The sequence below is a fragment of the Macaca mulatta genome, chromosome 20 (genome assembly GCF_049350105.2).
Source record: "Macaca mulatta isolate MMU2019108-1 chromosome 20, T2T-MMU8v2.0, whole genome shotgun sequence".
Classification (NCBI taxonomy): domain Eukaryota; kingdom Metazoa; phylum Chordata; class Mammalia; order Primates; family Cercopithecidae; genus Macaca; species Macaca mulatta.
In genome coordinates, this window is record NC_133425.1 from 68,603,892 (window position 1) to 68,626,287 (window position 22,396).

General features: G+C 42.1%; 1 protein-coding gene across 1 annotated transcript in view; it reads left to right on the top strand.

Annotated features, from left to right (window-relative positions):
* Positions 1-22,396, top strand: part of HYDIN (HYDIN axonemal central pair apparatus protein) — a 469,694-nt gene that overhangs the window by 30,165 nt on the left and 417,133 nt on the right. Inside the window, exons 2-3 of the mRNA XM_077984568.1 lie at positions 11,581-11,662; positions 14,974-15,072. The gene's annotated coding sequence lies outside the window, so the exon portion shown is untranslated. The remainder of the gene's footprint in view (positions 1-11,580; positions 11,663-14,973; positions 15,073-22,396) is intronic.

Consider the following 22,396-nt stretch of genomic DNA (forward strand, 5'->3'; position numbering starts at 1 on the left):
TACAGGTCAGTTACTTTGTAGACTGTCCTCAATTTGGATTTGTTTGATGCTTCCTTGTGATGAGATTCAGGTTGTGTAGTTTTGGAAAGAATATCATAGAACTGAAGGTGTGTTGTTCCTTTTGCACCTTATTATCCCACGAAACATTGTTTTGGTGTGTCCCATCTCTGATGAGGTTCACTTCGATCACTTGATTAAGGCAGTGCCTGTCAGCTTTCTTCACTGTGAAGTTTCTCTTCTCTTTGTAACTAACAAGTATTTTATGAGGGGATACTTTGAAAATATTTAAATATCCTGTTTCTCATCAAACATTCATTTTATTCATTTATTTATATCAGTTGGACTCATGGATTCTCATTTTATTCAGTGAGGTGTAGATAATTTGTTACTATCATTATTGATTTTGATGCTCACATTTCTCAGGTTAGAAATGTCAGCCGTCCATCAATCTGGCTTCTGTGTCCACTTGGCACACCCCATCTTTCTTTGAGTGCATGAGTGCATCCTTGCTTTCTGGCTTAGCATGTTCAGGCATATCTGGTGTTCTCTTTACTCCAACTCTTGAAACAGACATTTCTCCAAGGACTCCTGATTCCTTTTAGTAACGAAGAGTATTTAGAAACCAAGATCAGGTGTCATTACCATTAGGGCATTATTGCTCCCAGCCCCTTTTACACTCCTAGTGAACAGAGCTAGAGAAAAATATGTAAGTGTGTATGAGTGTATGTGTGTGTGTGTGTAATGCAATGAGTGAACCTTGTGTGTATTCTGGTTCAAACGAACCAATTGTAGAAACACATTTTGAGAGAAGTGGGGGAAGTTTATATGAACTGAGAATTAGATGATATCAAGGACTTGTTAATTTTGTTATACATGACAAAATCATTGTAGTCATGTTAAACAAATAAGTCCTTATCTGAGAGAGACAGCTGACATATTTACAAGTGAACTCTACCTTCAAGAGGGGTAAGTGAGATACAGGTGGAATATAGAAAGGACTATCTAATTTATTATTCCATATATATATATATACACACACACACATACATACACACGTTATATATACAGATACAAAATGTGAAATTCAACTTGAGCTTATTATACGTTATATATATATGTGAGATTAAACTTGCGCTTATTTTACAAGTATCTGAAGTCTCAGCGCTTTACATGCAATGTTTGAGCTTATTTAAACCAAAAGCTTCCTGTTGAAAGTAAACTTGAATCACAAGCCCCATTTTATAAGACCCAAAAAGGCTGTGATCATGTCTGGAGTAGACGACTTGTCTCCTGACCTTGAGTTTAGTGCATAATATACATCTTATCCCAGAGACAGAGTTGATAATTTGGACTGTCATAATGTATTCTTGGCTTTGGCTCAGGTTATGTGACATTAAAAGGTTACTTAGGACCAAATGCAAAACGTATCCTTCATAATCCTGTCTGTGAACTGTTGCTGGTGTGAGCCGAGGGGCTGAGATAGACATAAGGACATCTGTCCCTCGCTGGGCAGGGGAGCTGGCCTCTAGCCTCTACAGCTGTTCCCTGCTGGAGCGGCCATAGTTCAGTAGTGCTTATTAACATTTTGAGCAGCTGTGGCAGCAAGCAATTTGGTACAAAACAATCCATCAATTAATCTCTTTGTTATTGGACTCTTCAGACGCTTTTGCCATGGTTAATGCTGTAAAAGGGTTGAGAAGGGCGTGACTCTTGTCTGTTACAGACAGTGACCCCCCAGGAAGCTTCAAAGCCCGGAGAAGAGTGACAGTGTCAGGAGGTGGCAAGACAAATAGTGTGTGGGTTGTACACAACTCGCTCAGCCCTGGCTGGCTGTGGCTTTGTCTCCCACCCCAGGAAGCACATCAGAATGGCAGCGAGGAGACGGTCAATCTCAGCTCCTCTTTATAAAGAAAAGTAAATTATTGGAAAACTTTAATACTTGGAGCATTGCTAACAAACTCATGTCAGAATATCATGGTTCAGAGGTACTGTTCTAGTGGAATACTTTTAATAAAGAAAAGAAATGAAAAACAATCTCTACACACTTCCACAGAATTGTCCAGAGGCCCGACTCTTGCCAACGCTGAAAAATCCCTTGGAAATCTTCAGCTTTGCACTTAATTACCACCTCCTTTGGCTGTCTGTCTTTTACTGCTTTTCTCTCCTTCCCCTGTGATTCCCTTCTTGTTGCCAAACACACTTTCTCTTCCAGATACCATCTGCTTTCAGAATACATTTGCATTTTCTTTTTCCTACTCAAAGTGGCCCTACTCCAGGGCCTGCGTTTTTCCCTGTCTGGACTGCTGCTACTGTGTTAGCGCCTGGGTTGGTGGGAAGCGCAGCTGTGACTTGCAGAAATGAAATATAGTTGGGAACCCAACAGAGACATTGTTTTCCGGTCTGGAAGTATGATTTATGTTCCTGGTGCCCCTACCCTCTTAAGAACCTCAGGGCTCAGGGATTGGTTTGTGGTATGTCTTTAAATATATTTTGTTTGTTACCCAAATTCAAGGAATTCCTAAGCAGAGAAAGGAGGAAGTGAAAGTAATTCTCTGCAACACCAGTCACTTTCCCTAAAGGTAAGTGACACGCACAGAGACCCTAGGGACTATTCTCCAGTGTCATGCATGGCCTTCGGTCTTTTTGGTATGCATGTATCAAAATGTGTAATAGAAATACATAGAAATGGGATCATGCCATATATACGTCTGCAACTTGCTTATTATTACTTTTAATAAATATCCTGGGCATCTTTTCATGTCAGTATACGCACATTTTCTCATTACATTTAACAACTGGTATTCCACAGTGTGCATATATATGGCTTATTTACTCAGTCCATTACTGATATATATTGTTTCCAGTTTCTCATTATTATTACCAATGTCTAGCACAGTTATCTTTACACATGTACAACTGTATCTGTAGGAGAGTTGGAATGGCTGCATCGAAGGGTATGGTATGTGGATTTTAAACATTGGTAGATACTGTCCTAAACTTTATATCTAATCACTAAAGTGTTTTCTCCCTGAAATTATCAGAGATTATTTGGGATAAATGATAATTGATGTGTAAAGTGTAAAGTATTTTACCAAGTATTTTTGTTCAATTTATTTAACACTCACAGGTATTCTGTAAGGGAGTGTTACGGACTCAATGTTTGTGTCCCACTCGCACCCCAAATTAATAGGTTGAGATCCTTGGCCCCAATATAGTGGTATTAGGAGGAAGGTCCTTTGGAAGGTGATGAGGTTATGAGGGTGGAGTCTCATAAATGGGATTAAGCCCTTGTGAAAGAAACCTCAGAGAGTTCCCTCACTCCAGTGAGAAGATGGACATCTATGAACCAGGAAGTGGGCCCCCACCAGACACCAAACCTGCTATAGCTTGGGTCTTGGACTTCCCAACCTCCAAGACTATGAGAAATAGATGTTTGTTGTGTAAGCTGCCCAGTCCATGGTATTTTGTTATAGCTGTCCAAATGAGCAGTCATCGAGGGAGGCAATGTTATCTCCAATTTACAGGTGAAGAAATTGAAGCTCACTGAGATTAAGTGATTTTCCCAAAATAACATAGCATAGCCCAGAGCCCAGAAGTAGCAGAGCTGAGCTAAGCTCCAGGCCCTCTTCTCTCTCTCTCTTTTTTTTTTTTTTGTGAGACAAAGTCTCACTCCAGCCCAGGCTAGAGTGCGGTGGCACGATCTCTGCTTACTGCAGCCTCTGCCTCCTGGGTTCAAGCAATTCTCGTGCCTTAGTCTCCTGAGTAGTTGGGATTACAGGCACATCCCACCACACCTGGCTAATTTGTGTGTGTGTGTGTGTGTGTGTATATATACACACACACACATATATATATACACACACATATATATACACATATATATATATATATATATATATTTTTTTTTTTTTTTTTGGTAGAGACAGGGTTTTGTCATGTTGGCCAGGCTGGTCTTGAACTCCTGACCTCAAATGATCTGCCTGCCTTGGCCTCCCAAAGTGTTGGGATTATAGGTGTAACCACTGCGCCTGCCCTCCAGGCCCTCTTCTGTCTCCAAACCTGAGATTCCTTGTCCTGCACCTACTGCCTCCCCATGAACGTGCACTGAGCCTTCTGCTGTGATGGATCCATTGAACACAGGCAGAGAGGAGGCTATGGAAGGAATATTGGCCAGCAAACTTCATCCTAGTGTAGCACAGCTATGGCCATACAGACATTTCTCTCTCTGCTGTCACTTCCTTAGCGATCTTATCTGGTCATAGCTTTAAATACCATTGATGCATCAGTGACTCCCAAACTTCTGTTTCCAGCTTAGAACTCTCTCCTTAACATATCCTATGCTGAACTTTTGATCTTTCGTCCTCAACCTGCTCTGCCTACAGCCTTCACCATCTCAGTGGGTTACTTAGTTCTTCAGGCCTGAATCCTTGATTCCTTTCATACACCTTACTAACAGGGAATACACCCACGCCCATACTGCCAGGTGCGAACTGAAATCCAGGCATGTCTTGCTGTAAAGCACACCTAGATTATACTGCCTTATTGTAACCCCTTATTCTAACTGAAAATAGAATTCTGACCCAACTCCTGAAATGTGTCCTCTAATTTGGGAGTCAATGGGCTGAGTGAATGTTTAGTGATGAGATCACGTTCTTAATAAATTTATTTCTACTGGTTTCTAGAACCACAAAAATCCAGAGTCTGAGTTAAACATACTGAAGACATAATTTACTTGCAGCTGAACTCAGTGGACACAGTCTCTTGAAAGCACACAAATCTTCCTAAGATCAGTTTTTCCACATTGCATGCAAATGGGGTGGGGGAAGAATGGCAGAGGGAGAAAAATGGAGGGGAGGTAGTGAGTCTGGGAAAGGAGCTTCTTGCAATTTTTTATTATTTTTTTATTTTTTGAGACAGAGTCTTGCTCTATCGCCCAGGATGGAGTGCAGTGGCCCAGTCTTGGCTCACTGCAACCTCCACCTCCCAGGTTCAAGTGATTCTCGTGCCTCAGCCTCCTGAGTAGCTGGGATTACAGGTGTGCACCACCAGGCTGGCTAATTTTGTATTTTTAGTAGAGACGGGGTTTTGCCTTGTTGGCAAGGCTGGTCTTGAACTCCTGACCTCAAGTATCTGCCCGCCTTGGTCTCCCAAAGTCCTGGTAATACAGGCGTGAACCATCGTGCCTTGCCTGCCTCTTGCTATTTATTCTTTCTCAAAATAATCAAGGTCAGAAGGAATGTCTTTCCACAGAAAGGCTGCTGAGTTAGGGGGTTTGGACAGGAGGTGGCAAAGCCATGGCTCCTTCTCAATGCACAAAGGAAAGAAAACTCTTAAGCAAACTGTGGTGAAACTGAAATTCTGGACCAGGAGGGGGATTTCACTTGTCATGACACACTTAGCATTTGAGCATATACTTTTGATATTTGTGTTTCTGTATATATGTTCATGTGTTGAACATTGTCAAACCCAGAAACCAAAAGTTGAACAGTCTAGGTGCCATTTTAATTATAATTCAGTTATCAACTGAACGTCCTTGGTCCTAAGAAATTTAGATAAACAAACTCAAACCTTCAATTGTACATTCTGGCTGAAATTTGCCTGGGACGGAGGGGTTTCCTGAGTTGTGAGACTCTCAAGGCTAACACTGGAAAAATCCTGGACAACCTGTGACAAGTTGGTCACCCTGAGCTTATCTGAATCCAGAGCCTTCACCACTATTTTTGCTCATTCTGAACAGCTTAATTTTTTTCTGTCCCCTTCTTTGTAGCTCCTGTATTCAGGCTTTCTTAAATTCTACCTCTAGGGGACCTGCATGCAAAGCTGAATTCCTTTATGGGTTTTTGCAAAAGATTCACTCTCACTCTGCATTTAATGAAGTAAGCAGCTTTCTAGGAGACTGAAGGGGGTGGCAGATTCCACTGAACAGCCTTTAATCATCCATTCCACTTCTCACTGTTCCTCTTTTTCTTTCTCCTCCCTTCAATCTTTGTCGCAATCAGGAAATTTGTTCTCTATCTTATCTGGAGTATTCCTGCCCCAAGGTCCCTGGTAGCAGGGGTCCTCACATTTTATTTCATGAGGAGATTATACCAAGAAGTCTTCCCAACAAAGTTGGGTCTCACTAAGAGGAATTCTTAACCCAGTGACTAAGATAATAAAATCATGTTTATTACATAACATAATGAAGACTATTTTATATACACATGGATATAAATTTTTGACCTAGTTTGGGAATTATTAAGCTGGCTTCCTTTTCTCCCTTTCACAAAGATTCTGTAAGATGTAACTCCACCCCCAATTACACAATGCTGGTTATTTTGTTTCCTCCTGGAGTTTACCAGTGGGAGCTAAACTGAGGGTGCAGCTTAACTGTCTTTTTGCTTTGGGGCCAAGGAATTTTCCTCAGAGGTCCATGGTTTGATGCATTAACAATCCCTCAGGATACTGGCTCTGCAAGGGGAATTGTGTGTGCATCCTAAAAACCAAGCAATGCATCTTTCCTTCCTAACGGAAGGCATTAAAGATTCAAGTCAGACTTGGATAAGAGGCCCTAATAATGAGAAAGTTGTCAAAACCATCCATCAGGAAGAAGCTAGAGGGAGTGGGGCCAGATGGATGAGATTCCAGGTGGTTTCTGGGGGAGGATCCTTTCTGATTCTCTTGGAGGTACACATCTGTGAAGCGGGGGAACCTGGTTGGGGGGCAGGTCAGAAGTTTCACCTGGCTTTCGGTTCCTGTTATTCAGCATGTCTGCACTCTGGGAGAGGCTAGGAGTGTTATTTACAGAGAAGTTAACCAAGAGAAGAGGGAGGCATAGGGAAACACACACATGGATGATAATGGTAGGCTAAGAAAGTTTAACATTTTAAAACCTTCCCCAAGTCTCTGTCCGTGTCCCCATTTGAAAAAGTTGATTTTCACTGATCAGAGAACAACAGTACTAATGATGATAGCTAACATTTGTTGAATGCTAACTGTGTGCCAACACTGTTTAGTCCACACATGAAAAGATGTTTAACTTTATTGGTCACCAGGGAAATGCGAATTGCAACCACAATATGATAGTGCTACAGATGCACTAGAATGGCTAAAATGAAAACATCAGAAAAATGCTAAGTGTTGGTAAGGATATGGAGCAACTGAATTCTCACATACTGCTAGTTGGGATTTAAATGGGAACAACCACTTTGGAAAACTTGCTGGCGGTATCCGCTAAAGTTGATACCTCTGACCTAGAAATTGTAAATGAGTGCAATAATTTTTATAGCACCACTATTTGTAATAGGTCCCAAACTGGAAACAATCCCAATCTTCATCAACATTAGAACGGATAAATAAATCATAGTCTATTTGTAACATGAACTATTATATAGCAATGAGAATGAATGAACTCTAACTACACGTGACACTATGGACGAGTCTCATTTACTCCTGATAGAAACCCTATGAGGCAGTTCCTATGATTACTCCCATTTTACCGACAAGGGAAGCTGCTTACTTCATTAAATGCATAGTGAGAGTGAATATTTTGCAGAAATCCATGAAGGAACTAAGCTTTGCATGCAGGTCCCCCAGAGGTAGAAATAAGAAAGCGTGAATACAGGAGCTACAAAAGAGGGCACAGAAAACATTAAGCTGTTTGGAATGAGCAAAAATGGTGGTGAGGGCTCTGGATTCCTCATTTGTAAACTAGGAAGTGCAGTAGCTACGATTCAAACCCTGGCTGCTGAGTTCCAACCCTTCACCAGGATGCACCACTGCCCCCTGGGCCTCTACTCATACAAGCAGCCTGCATTTGGTATGTGTGTGGGGGTGGAAGTAGTGCAGGCTGACTTTGCGAAAGGCATCTATCAGCTAACTTTGACTACCATGTGCTAGGCTTTGTATATTAACATTACTTAGAGCATAAGGTTTAATCCTCGCAACAGCCCTTTGCAGTGGGTTCTATCATCATGCCCATTTCTACAAAAGGTAAAACAGATGCAGAGAGGTGAAGTCAGTCATCTGAGGTTGTATGACCTTAGCTACCTCTCTGCATCTAGTATGTGATGGAGCCAGGATTCAAAGTGAGCCTTTCCCATCCCACTACCTGGCTCTTCTCAGCACCAACAGGACAGCAAAGCCATGGGGCCACAGTGCCAACAGGAACCATTGTACCCGATCACAGGGCTTAAGCTCCTTGAGCTACGTCCCTTGACAACAACAATGGAGATTTGAGACTAAACCCTTGAGGTTTCATGAGGCCACCTGGCTTCTGAGCAAACTCTCTGCCGTAGGTTGTCTTCACTGTTTTCAAGAGAAGAGGAAACCTGCATGTCCATGGCGCTGTCTATGTCTTACTGGAAACAAAAAAGACTGTTAGGCAGTCCTCTCTACAGCTTCCCAGCTTCAAAATTGGAAGCTATGTTGAAGTGCTTCTGGAAAGGCTGCTTTCTAGCAGGCAGAACAGAGAGGACTTGTACTGGAGAGAAAAAGTTACCTAGCAGATGGTGGGCATGTGCATGGAATTCCCCAGTGAGCTCTGGAATGGGCATGGCCTGTACCTTGGGGCTCTCGAATAAGAAGCCTGGGCCCTGCCAAACTCTGGCTTTTGCTGCTCAAGAAACAGATGTTAGGCCTTCCTGCATTGCCAAGAGCAGAGACCTTTGGGGACTCAAGTTTGTTTGGCTTGAATGTGTTGGTGGAGAAATGAGAAGGTAGGAGTGAAGGCGTCTTTTAACATTATCCCATGATTGTAGAACTTCATCCTCTCCAGCCTGAATTATGACAGTAGCCTCCTCCCTGGTCTCCCTAATTTCAGCCCTTCTTCTCCCTAACAGACCTTTCTTACAGCTCCCAGGTCGTGAATCCCTTGCCGGTTGCTCCAGCTGCCACTTACCCGAGCAAATGATGCTGTTGAATGTCATTGTGTTTTGCAAATGTTAAATCGTCTGCCTACAGTACCTTTCCCACTCAACATGGCAAGAACCTACCTATTTTTGGAGGCCCAGTTCACAAGATCTTTCTTTGGTGTTGCCTTCTCTCACCACCCTCCTGGGTAGGGTTCATTGTTCCTGTCTTAGACTTCCAAAACACTCTTTTTCTTTTTAACACAGAACATCCTGGCTCTAGCAATGTACTGTAATTATTCGCCATCCTGTCTGTAGAATAGACTGTGAGCTCCTCATGGGCAGCGACGTGGCTCATTCACACATTTATCCTCATATCCCTAATATCTAACAGTACCCAGCTTGCCCAGGAGGTGAGTGTTTGCTGGATGAAATCCAAAGGCCCAGAGATCACACACCCATCCACCCACTCACCCCCTCCCACCGCCACACACATGGGGTACAGTGGCTCATGCCTGTAATCCCAACACTTTGGGAGGCCAAGGCAGGAAGATTGCTTGAGCCCCAGAGTTTGAGACCAGCCTGGGCAACATAGTGAGACCTCATCTACATACATATGCACAGACACACACAGAGAAACAGAGAGAGAGAGAGAGAAAAACAAACAAACTCAAAGGCACAGTTTTGAAGTATGAACTCATAGTACCTTTGCAGCCCCAACTCAGCCATTGAAAAAAACATGTCCTTCTCAGGCTGGCTTTCCCCTCCACAGTCACATGACTATGTCACTCATACATGCCCCTTCTGGCCATTTCAACATCAGTACAGGAAACTGTAGCTTTTACGCAAAGGCAAGGAGTTGCTTTCTGCCATCTCAGCTTTCTCATCCAGGTAGGTGGTCGTTATCAGTGATGTGGTCTAATCTGTAATGGAGTAATTGCAGATGGGGAATAAGAGCTTATTTAATCTGTGTCCCCCAACTCCCATGATGGGTTACCAGATATCAAAAGGTATTATTATTATTTTTTTAGATGGAGTCTTGCTCTATACCCCAGGCTGGAGTGCAGTGGTGTGATCGCAGCTCACTATAACCTCCACCTCCCGGGTTCAAGCAATTCTCTGCCTCAGTCTCCTGAATAGCTGGGATTACAGGCGCCCACCACCACGCCTCGCTAATTTTTTGTATTTTTAGTAGAGATGGGGTTTCACTATCTTGGCCAGGCTGGTCTTGAACTCTTGACCTCATGATCCACCTGCTTCGGCCTCCCAAAGTGTTGGGAATACAGACATGAGCCACCGCACCCGGCCACAAAAGTTTTAATAATGGCTGGGAATGGTGGCTCACACTTATAATCCCAGAAGTTTGGGAGGACAAGGCAGGAGGACCATTTGAGGCCAACCTGGGAAACACAGTGAGACCACATTGCCACAAAAAAAAAAGTTAAAATTAGTCAGACGTGGTGGCATACACCTTTAGTCCCAGCAACTCAGGAGGCCAAGGAAGGAGGATGACTTGAGCCTGGGAGATCAAGGCTGCGGTGAGCTGTGATGGTACCACTGCACTCCAGTCTGGGTAACAGAGCAAGACTTCGTCCCCAAAAAGAAAAAAAAAAATCAACTAATCAAACAAACAAAACTTTAATAAGCAAGCCCCCCACCCACAGAATTCTCATAGGTTCTCCCCAAATCCCACTCTCCATAGTTTCTCCTGTTATTAACATTTTACATTACCATGATACATTTGTTGCAATTAATGAACAAATACCGATGCATTATTATTCATTAAAGTTTACAATGTATTCAGATTTCCTTAGTTTTTACTTAATATCTGACCTTCTCTATTCAAGGATCCCCTCCAGGGTCCCACATTGCATTCAGTCATCCTGTCTCCTTTGGCTCCTCTCTCATCTGGCAGTTTCTCAGACTTTTCTTGCTGACCTTGACAGTTTTAAGGGGTACTAGTCAAGTGTATTATAGGGTGCCCCTCTATTGGAATGTTTCTGTTGTTTTTCACATAATTAAACTGGGGTTATGGGTTTGGGGGAGGAAGATCATAGAGGTAAAGTAGTATTTTCATCCCATCATATCAAAGGAGTAAGCAAATTGTTTAAAATGTGAGAGTATGATCATTTTTCCCTCTTCCTCAAACCTGTGTTCCCTCCTATAGTCCCTGTTTCTATTAATGGCCTCATCACACACACATTCATGAAGGCTAGAAATTGCATCTACTCTTTCTTCTGCATCCTCCATCCACCTAGTCAATTTCTAAGAAGCCATTGCCCCAGAGCTTCCATATTCTCCCCTTCTCTCATCCATACCACCTCTGGTTAACTCTGTATTATTTTTTCTATAAATGATTACCATAGCCCCAACTGGTTTGCCAGGTTCTACTTCCCTACCTCTCCATTTTATTCCTCTTAATAGTTTCAGCTTACTAGTGGTTTAATACCAACTCCATCTTCAGAAATCTTAGAATGGTTTTCTGTCACATACAGAATAATGTTCAAACTTCTCAGTATGGAATTCAACCTCTTCAGGTGCTAGCTCCAGATTACTTCGTGGTAAACATTAGTTTCCTTAATCTATAACTAATGGGTTATAGGCATTTAATTAGCTCAAAAAGAAATTGGCATTTTCTTAAATTGTTTTCTCCAGAAGAGTTAATGAAACTGTGTGTATATTTGTGTGTGTGCATACATGCACATGCGTGTATGATGTGTAGACCTCACTGGAGATGCATATCTCTCTCCAGGTACCCATGGCCCAAAGGGTGGTGAACACACCCTGCCCACTTGCTGCATTGTTTGTATCAAGTTAGAAAAGCTGAGAAGATGGTAAGGAGAAAATATACTTGCCCAGAAGTGTGTGTGTGTGGATGTTCAACAAGATTCCTCCTCATTTTTTCTCTTTTAGTGGCTTAAAACAATAACACCTTTTATCTCCTGGTTTCTGTGGGTCAGGAATCCCCTGCACAGCACAGTTGGTTTCCCTGGCTGAGGGTCATTCACAAGATCCTTCATCGAGGTGTTGACTTCTCCATTCTTTTTTGCACTTCAATCACAAACACTTCTGAAAATTCACTGGCCAAACCTCAACTTCTTGAAACTTATATAATGCAGAGAGCCTCTGTCACACTCTGGGAATGGCATTTAAATGCAAATTGAATTCCTTCTTTCATGGGATAGCCAGTTGTCTATGTCACAGGATGTAAAAAGAATTCATCATGCTTGATTGTGTAATACGGCTGTCCTATATTATACTTTAATGAACAAAAATTGGCTTTCAAATTCCATCTGTCGTTATTCACGTAAGTCCACAATCTTCGTTATTAAAATTTAAAAGTGCATGAGGCATTTGTGAAATTCTTATAGGCAGCCTGCTGGAGAATGTGGGAACAGTCTAGACTGGGGACCCCTTTTGTTATACGCTGCCCAACAATATATGAAGAGAAGGGCTGACCCAGATGGGGAAACCAGAGTGGAGAGAATAGGAGCCATGGGTCCAAGAGCACTCATAGGCAAGAGCTTGGATCAGTTACTGGATTAATTAATCAGGAAGATGAATGCTGTCTTTGCATATTTATGAAGACTGAGCTGTTACCAGCTCAATGAAGCTGTGCTGTGGGAAAAGGCAGAGACTGTGCAGAAATAGTCACCACTGATTTGGAAACTGTTTCATTTCCTGAGCTAATAACCAAACTCTTTTCTGAGAGATGAACAAAAACTGTTATTCTGGGATGGGAAAACATCCATGGATCATCTGATACAAGCAGCAGCTGTAACCAAACCACTAGTGTTGTCACCCTCTTTGGGAGTCCCATTTATTCATGGTAGAAAAGGTTTCAGTTTTTCACGGCTCTTGATAACTCTGGCAGTTAGAGTTGCCAGTAGAGTAAGTTAAGACTGTTTATTAAGGGTTTTGTGGCAGGGTGCAGACATTGATAGACAAAGTTGGTCAGAAAGGGGAAGAACACACAGGAAAACATGGCATGTATTCCACTTTATGTGGATTTAGGTTTGTGTCCTCATCTTCACCTTGGCTCTCAAGAGATATGCATGAGCATGGGCGTGTGCGTCGTGCACACACACACACACACACACACACACGTCAGCCACTATGTTCTTCCACTAGACTTCCAATTTTCTCCTCCTTAATGGAACCACTAAGAATATTTTGAAATGCTTTTTTTTTTTTTTTTTTTTTTTGGTGTTTTATCCATGGCATGACTAACTTTCTTAGTGCAGGTAGGCAATATTTAACAAACAGTCTGCAACATTGCTATTATTCTGTTTTAATTTTTGTTTCTCTTGTTTTTGTTCTATTCCTATATATGGGAGTTATTTTTCTTTCTTTTTTTTTAAATTGTAACATCACTTTAGATTTTGCCTTGTTCATTCTCCACCAAAAGTCAGTCCTTCAGTTTTCAAAGTCATCATCATCTCTGGAGAGTCAAGAGCTAGGACTAAATCAGATTAGGGTCATCACTGGCTGCCATTAACCCCTCTGATACATCCATCTGCTTTTCTAATGAGCCCAGAGGCCTGACGACTCACCAAAGCCTCAGGCTTGGTCTAATGGGAGGATGAGGGTAATGGGGTGCTTTTAAATTTGACTTTCTTGTTTCCTCCTAATATCCATCCCAGTTAATTTATGAAAGATCATTGACTCTGCCAATTTCTGGCCCCCACACAATTGTCACCACATCTGGATAATGAATCTGCAGATAGCCATGCATCCCTCAGTCAGCACAGGGCAAGATTGCCAGGTGGGAACTATGTAGTTTACAAAATGCTTTCATGTCCATGACCTCCCTCGAACTTACAAACATTTTGGAATGGGAAAGGCAGGTATGACTAGACTTACTTTATAGACTTCAGAACTAATATTCAGAGAGGACAAGTGACGTACCTGAAATGACTTGGATAGTAACTAGAAGAGTAGGACTTGAAGGTCTAGGACTCCTTCCATTACATCATGGCTTTTGGGGCAAGGCCTATCTCTTATTAATCTTTGTATTCTCAGTGCCTTTTACAGCATCTGGACCCAGAAATATTCAAATAACACTGACTGGATGAATAAATGAATGAATGAAAGATTCCTCTGATAACCCAGGATTTCCCCTTGAGGTGCCTACAGAAACCTTAAACTTTTCAAAATGTACTTTCATAAACCATAAAGCACCACAGAAAGGAAATTATGTATTGTGATTCTTCTTCCTTTTTCTCTAGGCCAAAGAGAGACCAGGGCCCACAGGGTGCCTGTTTGTGCAGGAGTGAGTGCATTCTCCCAGAAGTTAACACTCCCATTCTTGCTGTTGCCTTTGCCAATCAGTGCTGGGCTGGTCCCTTTAACTCAGTTGTGGAGAGTGGCTCAGTAAATGAATCTTTCTCTAGAGTGCTTTGCTCATCTTTTCATCTCAGTTCTTGATGACCCTCTCCCTAGTGACTTTTCTTAACTATTTATTTTTTCTGTTAATGAGGGAAGACCATGAGTCTTGGGACTCCCATTGGGTTTCACTTAAAAGACAGGCCTGGTGCTCAGCCTCATGTGAGACAGGGCTGTGTTCAATAAGTTATAAGCAGCTCCATTAATCAGGCTGTTAGAGGCCTCCTGTGGCCTCGAGGCTTTCCTGGGCGTGAAGTGTTATTTAAAGATAAGAAAATGTGGAGGAGGCTGGCCTTTGGACCTGTGGACTGCAAATTCCATTCTGAGTTCCCCAACTAAATAATGCTCGGATTTGATCAAGTCCTTCATCCTGTTTCTGCACCTTTAAACTGGAACTAACCTCACTTGCCCTGCATTACTTCCCAAAGTAAGGATGACCTACTTTATGATGACAACTATAAATGGGATGGAAATAAGGATGAATTTCTCAGGAAGTGTGGCCAAGGTGCTATCACAGAGACTATCCCCCTTCACATCTAGTCTAGCTGGATAATACAGAACTGAAGATTTTCCTCTCTGTGCCCACACCGGTATGTGACATAGCTGATATGGCCTTGAAGGCCCAGTGTCCGGGGATATGTGCTCACATGAATGAAGGAACGAGTTCTCGCATCTTCCTCTCCATTTCTGTAACGGGGATACTGTAATTATCAGAGGAAAATTCTAATATGGGCTCAAACATTTCCTTCTTCTCGTCTAGGTCATCTTGTCTGGGCATTTCGCACATCCTTCCTCAGTTTTCCAGAAAAAGAAAAGAGAAGCAGATGTGTCTCAACCACTTCCCTCCAGACTCAAAGAGGTAGCCCATCATGAATTTCCCCTTTGTTTAGTGCTTGACTTTTTTTGTTTGTTTTTGCTTTCCAGACTTTTGTTCTCGTCTCTAAGATTAAATTTTATCTGAAATTGTCATCTTCACCATGGGTGAGCCCTGATGAGCTGCTTACAGACATGTCACACTCCCCCTGCAAATCTGGAAGCCCCACCCCTTCTTTCCTCTGCGCTGGTGAACTCTAACTTGTTCACCATCATATCCTCAGTGCCTGGTATGGAGAAAGTGCTTGCTGAATAGCACTAAAGATGTCAAATAAATACATGGAGGGGACTGAGGGCTTTCAGTGGTCCTACGGTATTTGGCACAATCTGCTCTTGAACAAAAATTGAATATAATATTTGATGAATCAGTCAGAGAACATATTAGTAAGTGAATCACAATTTTACTGGTGGCCACCTCAATGGCCACTCCGAGTTCAACCTCCCCTGAAACCTTCCTGATAACTCCAGCCAACCATGGTCTTTCCCTTCTTAATCACTCTTGTGTTTATTGATTTTTATTTTTTATTTTTTTGAGACAGGGTCTTGCTCTGTCGCCCAGGCTGGAATGCAGTGATGCAATCTTGGCTCACTGCAACCTCTGCCTCCCAGATTCAAGCAATTCTCGTGCCTCGGCTTCCCAAGTAGCTGGGATTACAGGCATGCACCATTACACCTGGTTAATTTTTGTATTTTTTGTAGAGACAGGGTTTTGCCATGTTGCCAGGCTGGTCTTGAACTCCTGGCCTCAAGCAATCCACCTGCCTCGGCATTCCAAAGTGCTGGGATATTAGATAAGAGCCACTGTGCCTGGCCTATTGAATGTTTTTGTGAGTTATCGCAATGTTATTCATTCTGCGATGTGTTGTCTATTAATATTTGCATGTCTGTGTGCCTCCCCTCCCCTTGATTATAAGTTCCATCCAGGGGCTAATTCAGATTTTGGAGGGTTTGAAGTTTATACAGTTCTGGGGGGATAAAAGGATAGTGCATCTCTAATTGTATGCATTACAGTATCAAGTATTTTCCTAACAGAAAACAACTGTGCCTTTGCCTGGGTATTGGAAAGATCAAATCGTCTTGCTACATTTGTACACAACTGATCCTTGATTGGAAGAATTTTTGACAGCCTAGCTTCTGGCTCCACTCTCTTTTCACCTTAGATCTTCTCGGCCAGGTGCTTCCAGTTCCAGAACCCTATGGCATGGTCACAGCATGAGTCAATCCAGGATCCTGGGTGTTCGTGTCTACTGCTCTTTACATTTTGTCCCAGGGCCACATCAGACACAACAAGGGTCTGGTGTCTCCTTTTGACAGGTGTTTCTCTCCGGCTGTCCTCTTGACAGTTAATCACTGACGGTATAGTCTTGTTGGCAGTCCTTGGATTTGCATTTTTAGGAAGTTCAAAACAGAATAAAATCTGCTTTTAAACTTTCTTCCAACCAGACATAGTCCATATTGACTAACTGGACATAAAGTAAGATATATTTTCCCTCTGTAAGCAAGAGAGTGGGTAATTAAACATGGTACCCATAGCTTCTGTTCCTAGGCCCTTGTGCAAGTATTATAATTAGTCTTTTCCTTGTTGAACTTGAGTCGGATGTTCTAGCAAGATAAGTCCAGTTCTACAGATTGAATGAATATAAGTCATTGATAGCAGATGGGCGGGTGTGGAAGGATGGAGTGCTACAAAGAACAGATGGTGTTGGGAGAAACTGGAGGTTGTGTTATCTTGATTAAGACATTAGACGTGAGTTGGACAGACCTAAGTCCTGCCTTTTAAAACCTGGGTGATTTGAGGCAAGTCATGTATGCTTTCTGAGCCTTAGTTCTTCATTGGTGAAACGAAGAGAATAACCCCATGAGGATGTGAGGATTCATGAGCATAAAGCTCTTAGCACAGACACATCATCTAGTAAGCACTTCAGAAATGTTAGATATCATTTCTTTACTTCCAACATTTCTCTCTTCTAGGTCTGTCTAGATATCTAGATATCTGATGTCTTTGGTTGTGTTCACCTACTCCCAGAATTCAACCTCTTTAGCTGTTTTCTAACGACTACTCTTTTTGACCTCTGGGGCCAGAGCTTAGTCATTTTCTCCTCCTACTTGCCTAAAAGAAGTGTCTTGTACCTAATAACCCCTCCCATTCATTTAGCAGTCTGTGGTTTACAAAGTCTTCAAAATGCCCCATGGGGGGTCGCGTCACCTTGCGCTCACTGGCCTCTGCCGTCCTGTCTTCGCTCCTCAAGCTCCTCCTGCTCAGCAAGGAGGCTCCATGCTGGGGGCTCCTGGTCTGTAAGACTCCCCCTGCTGACCCTTGACTCCTCATTCAGACCTTACCACTGGGGTTACTTCAGAGAGACCTTGAGCTTCCACCTCCTAGTCACTCTGCATCATAGCACCTTATTTTACTATTTCATTGCATTTTCCACTCTCTGATATCTGACTTATTATTATCCAACTTCTCACCTCAGAATATAAGCTTTGTAAGGGCAGCAATTTTGCCTACTTTGTCTCCTCAGGATGTGCATTATCAGCACATTATCAACACTTAAAGGGGCAAAATTTGGTTCTTGAGGGGCCAAAAACATCTTCCTCTTTTTTTTTAAAAAAAATGTTTTAAAAATTTTTGGCTGGATGCAGTGGCTCACGCGTGTAATCCCAGAACTTTGAAAGGCCAAAGCAGGTAGATCACTTTGAGCTCAGGAGTTCGAGGCCAGCCTGGGCAACATTGCAAAACTCCATCTCTACAAAAAATGTAAAAATTAGCCAAGGGTGGTAGCGTGCTTCTGTGGTCCCAGCTACTTGGGAGGCTGAAGCTAGAGAATCACTTGAACCCGGGAGGCAGAGGTTGCAGTGAGCTGAGGTCATGCCACTGCACTCTAGCCTGGGCAACAGAGTGAGACCCTATCTCAAAAAAAAAATTAATTATTATGGCTCCATGATAGTTGTATATATTACTCTTTTATGTATAAAGCAGAAATACAGCACGCAAATAGGTATATAGTATATACACGGTATTAGCATTTGGGACATAATGAGGACAAAAATATTTTAAAAGGCTCCTTAGGAAAATAAGAAAAAAAAAGGTTGAGTACTCTGTCTAGTCCTGAGCATATAGTAGATTCATCAATAACATCTTTTAATGATTAAGCATACCCTTTAATAGCTGCAAAAACTGAAGTTCAGAGAGGTGAAGTAGCTAGCCTCCGGGCATAAGGTTAATAGACAGTAGAACTGAGTCTCCAACTTCTGTTTCCCCTGAGTCTCATGTTTTTTATTCTAAGTTACCCAGTAAATGCTCCATACGTGCTTTTTGTATTGACTTGAACATATTAGACATTCCCACAAGAGGAAGCAAAGAAAAATTGTATTTTCTAAGTGACACAGCAAATGATCTCAGAAAGTCATTCTCTTCAGAAGAGTCCAGCTAATCTTCTTTCTCAGGGGGCATTAATGATGGGTTATACGTGGCTTACCCTTAAAATGAGAGTCAGTTTCATCTCCTACTCTCAGTAAAATAAGGAAGAAAAGGTGAGTAATGTTTTTAGTGTCTTAGTAATTGTTTCACAGCATCTCTGAGCCAAAAGAAAGAACTAACAGTTCCATTTATGAAGTAGTCAGGTCGAAATAGCTTAGTAAGAATTTATATACAAACAATTTAGTGCTTGTTGGACACTGCACACTTTCTCATGCCTTGGAATTTGATCAGACACCATCACTCTCATTTCTTGTTCCACACTGATTTTTTAGGGGTACTTGCCTTTCATCGCAGCCATTGCTGGAAACCCAGCTTTGAAGACATTTGATGTCATTGGAAGAAATATAATAACCTAATTTTGAAACAATGAACTACCTCAAGTTAGTAGTTTGTATGGTGTCTGACAAATGTTGCTGTGATTCCTTTGAAAATCAAAAACGTCCTGAGCCACTCCTTTGGGTTCACTGTACACCCTGAGGTGCCCAGTGCAGTTTGAAAACTGGCAGGGGAGCAAGGCAAGGTACAATGCTGACGTGAGGTAGAGCAGTGGCAGAGGAGTTAAAAAGAAGTTAAAAAGAAGGGAAATTTTGAAAAATATTTACAAGTGAAAAGTTGGAGGCAGGGAGAACTGGTCCAAAAATGCTGAATGAACAGGATGTGGAGACGGAGGAAAGAAGTTTGGGAAATGGAGTTTGAACCTGGGTGACTGGCCAACTCCAATGTAGCAGGCAGCTCTTAGCTCCACCTCCACTTTCTTGAGAACGACACCCATCCTCCACATAGGAATGGGCCTTGGCAGCCATATTAATCTCATGTGACTCATCTCTCTGGCAGAAGATAATTGGACCAAGGGATCTGTTGCATTTGAGTCAGCCTAAACCAATCAGATTCTCTCCAAAGAATCTGCAGTTAAGACTTGTTTGAGTTTTCTATGGTTGCTTCAGGAAATGACCACTAACTGGCTGGTTCAAACAACAGAAATTTATTCTCTGATAGTTCTGGAGGCCAGAAGTCCATACTCAAGGTGTCAGCATGGCTGCACTCCCTCTGGAAGCTCTAGGGGAAAGCCCTTCTAAGATAGGAGGCCAGACTCTACTCTGGAGGCAGGACTCCACTCTGGGGGTGGCGCTTGGATACCAGAAAAAATGGAAGGCTAGCTAAAATGGGGACACAGAAGCACCTTTCCATAAGACATGCCCATCAGTGTGCCATGTCAGTTTACCCTTGCCATGGCAACACCTGTAAGTTACTGCCCCTTTGCATGGCAACAAACCAATGATCTGAAGTTACCACCCTTTTTCTAAATTTTTTGCATAAACTGCCCCTTAATTTTCATATAATTTAAAGTGGGTATAACTATGATTGCAGAACTGCCCTGGAGCTGCTACTCTGGCCACACTGCCTGTGGGGTAGTCCTGCTCTGCAAGGAGCAGTACCTTTGCTGAACACTGCTACTTCAGTGAAAGTTGCTGTCTAACACCACCTCCTCATCCTTTAATTCTTTCCTGGGTGAAGCCAAGAATCCTCCCGGGCTGAGCCCCAATTTTGGGCTTGCCTGTCCTGCATCACTTCCTTGCCTCTTCCAGCTTGTGGCTGTTGGTGTTCCTTGGCTCCTGTGGCTGCACTTCTCTAATCTCTGACTCTGAGATCACATTGCTTCCTCCTTATTATGTGTTTGTCTTCTCTTATTCGGTCTCTTACAAGGTCACTGGATTTAGGGCCCACCAAGTAAGTAATTCAGAATGATCTCATCTCAAGATCCTTAGCCTAATTACATCTGCAAAGACCCATTTTCTGAATAAAGTAACATTCAGTCTTGGTATCAGGCTGTAGACATCTTTCTTGGGCCACTGTTCAATCCACTGTACTTAGAGATGCATGTGAGAAGACAGATATGTGGGGGACTGGGATGACTATTTTGCAAGATTTAGGTAGAGAAGCAGAGAAACACAGTTCTAAGGTGAAGGAGAAAAGTGATGTAGAGAGAGAAGCAAGAATAAAGGGACATTTGAGTGCAAAGAGAGACCAAGAGACAAGCTCTACTTTGGTTCTGTTTAACTTTCCAGTTCTTAGTATCAGTCTCTCAGGAGGCCTAGCCATTTTCAGATTCCATAATTTACTTGAATTTTTCAGGAAATTTTTCCATTTGCTGGTTTGAGTGGGTTTCTGTAATTTATAACAATTTGATTAAGACAAAATAGAACAGCTGGATGAGTAGGGAAGTTGGTGAAACTTCAGTCTTCTTAAGATTGTAATTAATGCCACACAAACATCAACAGAAAATTCTGATAGTAGCTACTCACAAAATAAGGATGAGTAAAAAAAATTTTTTTTTGTTTTACACAAAACAGAAGTTGTTTGTTTCTAGAAATAATATTGCCAGAAATCATATCACATGAGAAGCTGCTGAAGATGCTTGGGAAGTTTAGCCCAAAAAACAAAGGGCCGTGATGGATGGTTTTTGATCTTGAAGGACCATCATATATAAGAATAATTAGATGTTTTATTGGGAGTCACATTCTGGGTTAATTTAGGAAGAAGTTTCCAAAAATTTTAGTGGTTCAAAAATGAAGCAGCCAGGTGCCTGATCTTAGATTTGAGAAAGTGTAAGAAGTAAGCATCCTAAAAAAAGACCATGAGGCCCTTGAGGTCAGGGACTGTGTCTTGTTCATCTTGGTATTCTCAGTACCTAACATAGGGTCTAGTGCTTAGCAGGTTCTCTGTCAATGCTTGCTTAATAAATGAAAGAATTACGAGCAGAAGTTTTAACAGAGGCTGAGTGACTATTTGGGGTGATGTCAAAGAGATAGAAGACTGGACTGAAGAATAATGATTATTAATAATAACGACAGCTTTCATTTGTTAAGCCTTTGGTTTGTATTATCTTATTGATTGATTGATTGATTGAGGCAGGGTCTGGCTCTGTTGCCCAGGCTGGAGTGCAGTGGTGTGATCTTGGCTCACTGAAACTTCTACCTCCTGGGCTCAAGCAATCCTCCCACCTAAGCCTCCCAAGTAGCTGGAACTATAGGTATGCACCACCACACCCAGCTTATCTTTGTATTTTTTGTAGAGATGGAGTTTTGCCATGTTGCCCAGGCTGGTCTTGAATCCCTGAGCTCAAGCCATCTGCCCATCTCAGCCTCCCAAAGTGCTAGGATTACAGGTGTGAGCCACCATGCCCAGCTGTTATCACCTTATTTAATCTTCAAGAACCTTATATGGTAGTTGCCCCTGTTTTACAGAAGTGGGAACTGCAGCACAGGGAGGTTAAGTAGCAAACTACATAGGCTTAGTAAGTGGCAGAATTTGAGCCATCTCCTAATAGAAAAATTATTGCACATGTATTGAGCAACTACTATGGTCTAAGAGTTTTATACACATTGATCTCTAAGGTGTTTCACAATGATGAGTCTATGATTTCTTAGTATCTGCTACCCATGTTCTTGCCCAGGACCCTCCTCTGCCTGAGTAAGTCAGAGGCTTGGGGCCCTCAGCGTAACCAGCTTCTTTTACCATTTTGAAGTCTAAAGAAGCTCAGTTTTCACTGCTCATTGACTCAATTATCTGCTCATACCTTAGGAAAAAAACAAGGCATTGGCCTCATCTCTCCAACTCAATCCAAGTATGTTGTTCCTTAGGAGTCAGGCATCTCTCATTAAGAATGGAGAAGTCTTCATCCTTTCAGTTAGCCTCTTTAATTTAGGGGAAATGTAAGTTAACAATAACAAAAAAAGATTTTCAAATCTGATTTACTCTGTAATAGTATAATTAACCTTCAGTGGGCTATCCATTTTTAGCTGAGTGGCTTTTTTTGTTTTTGTGTGGC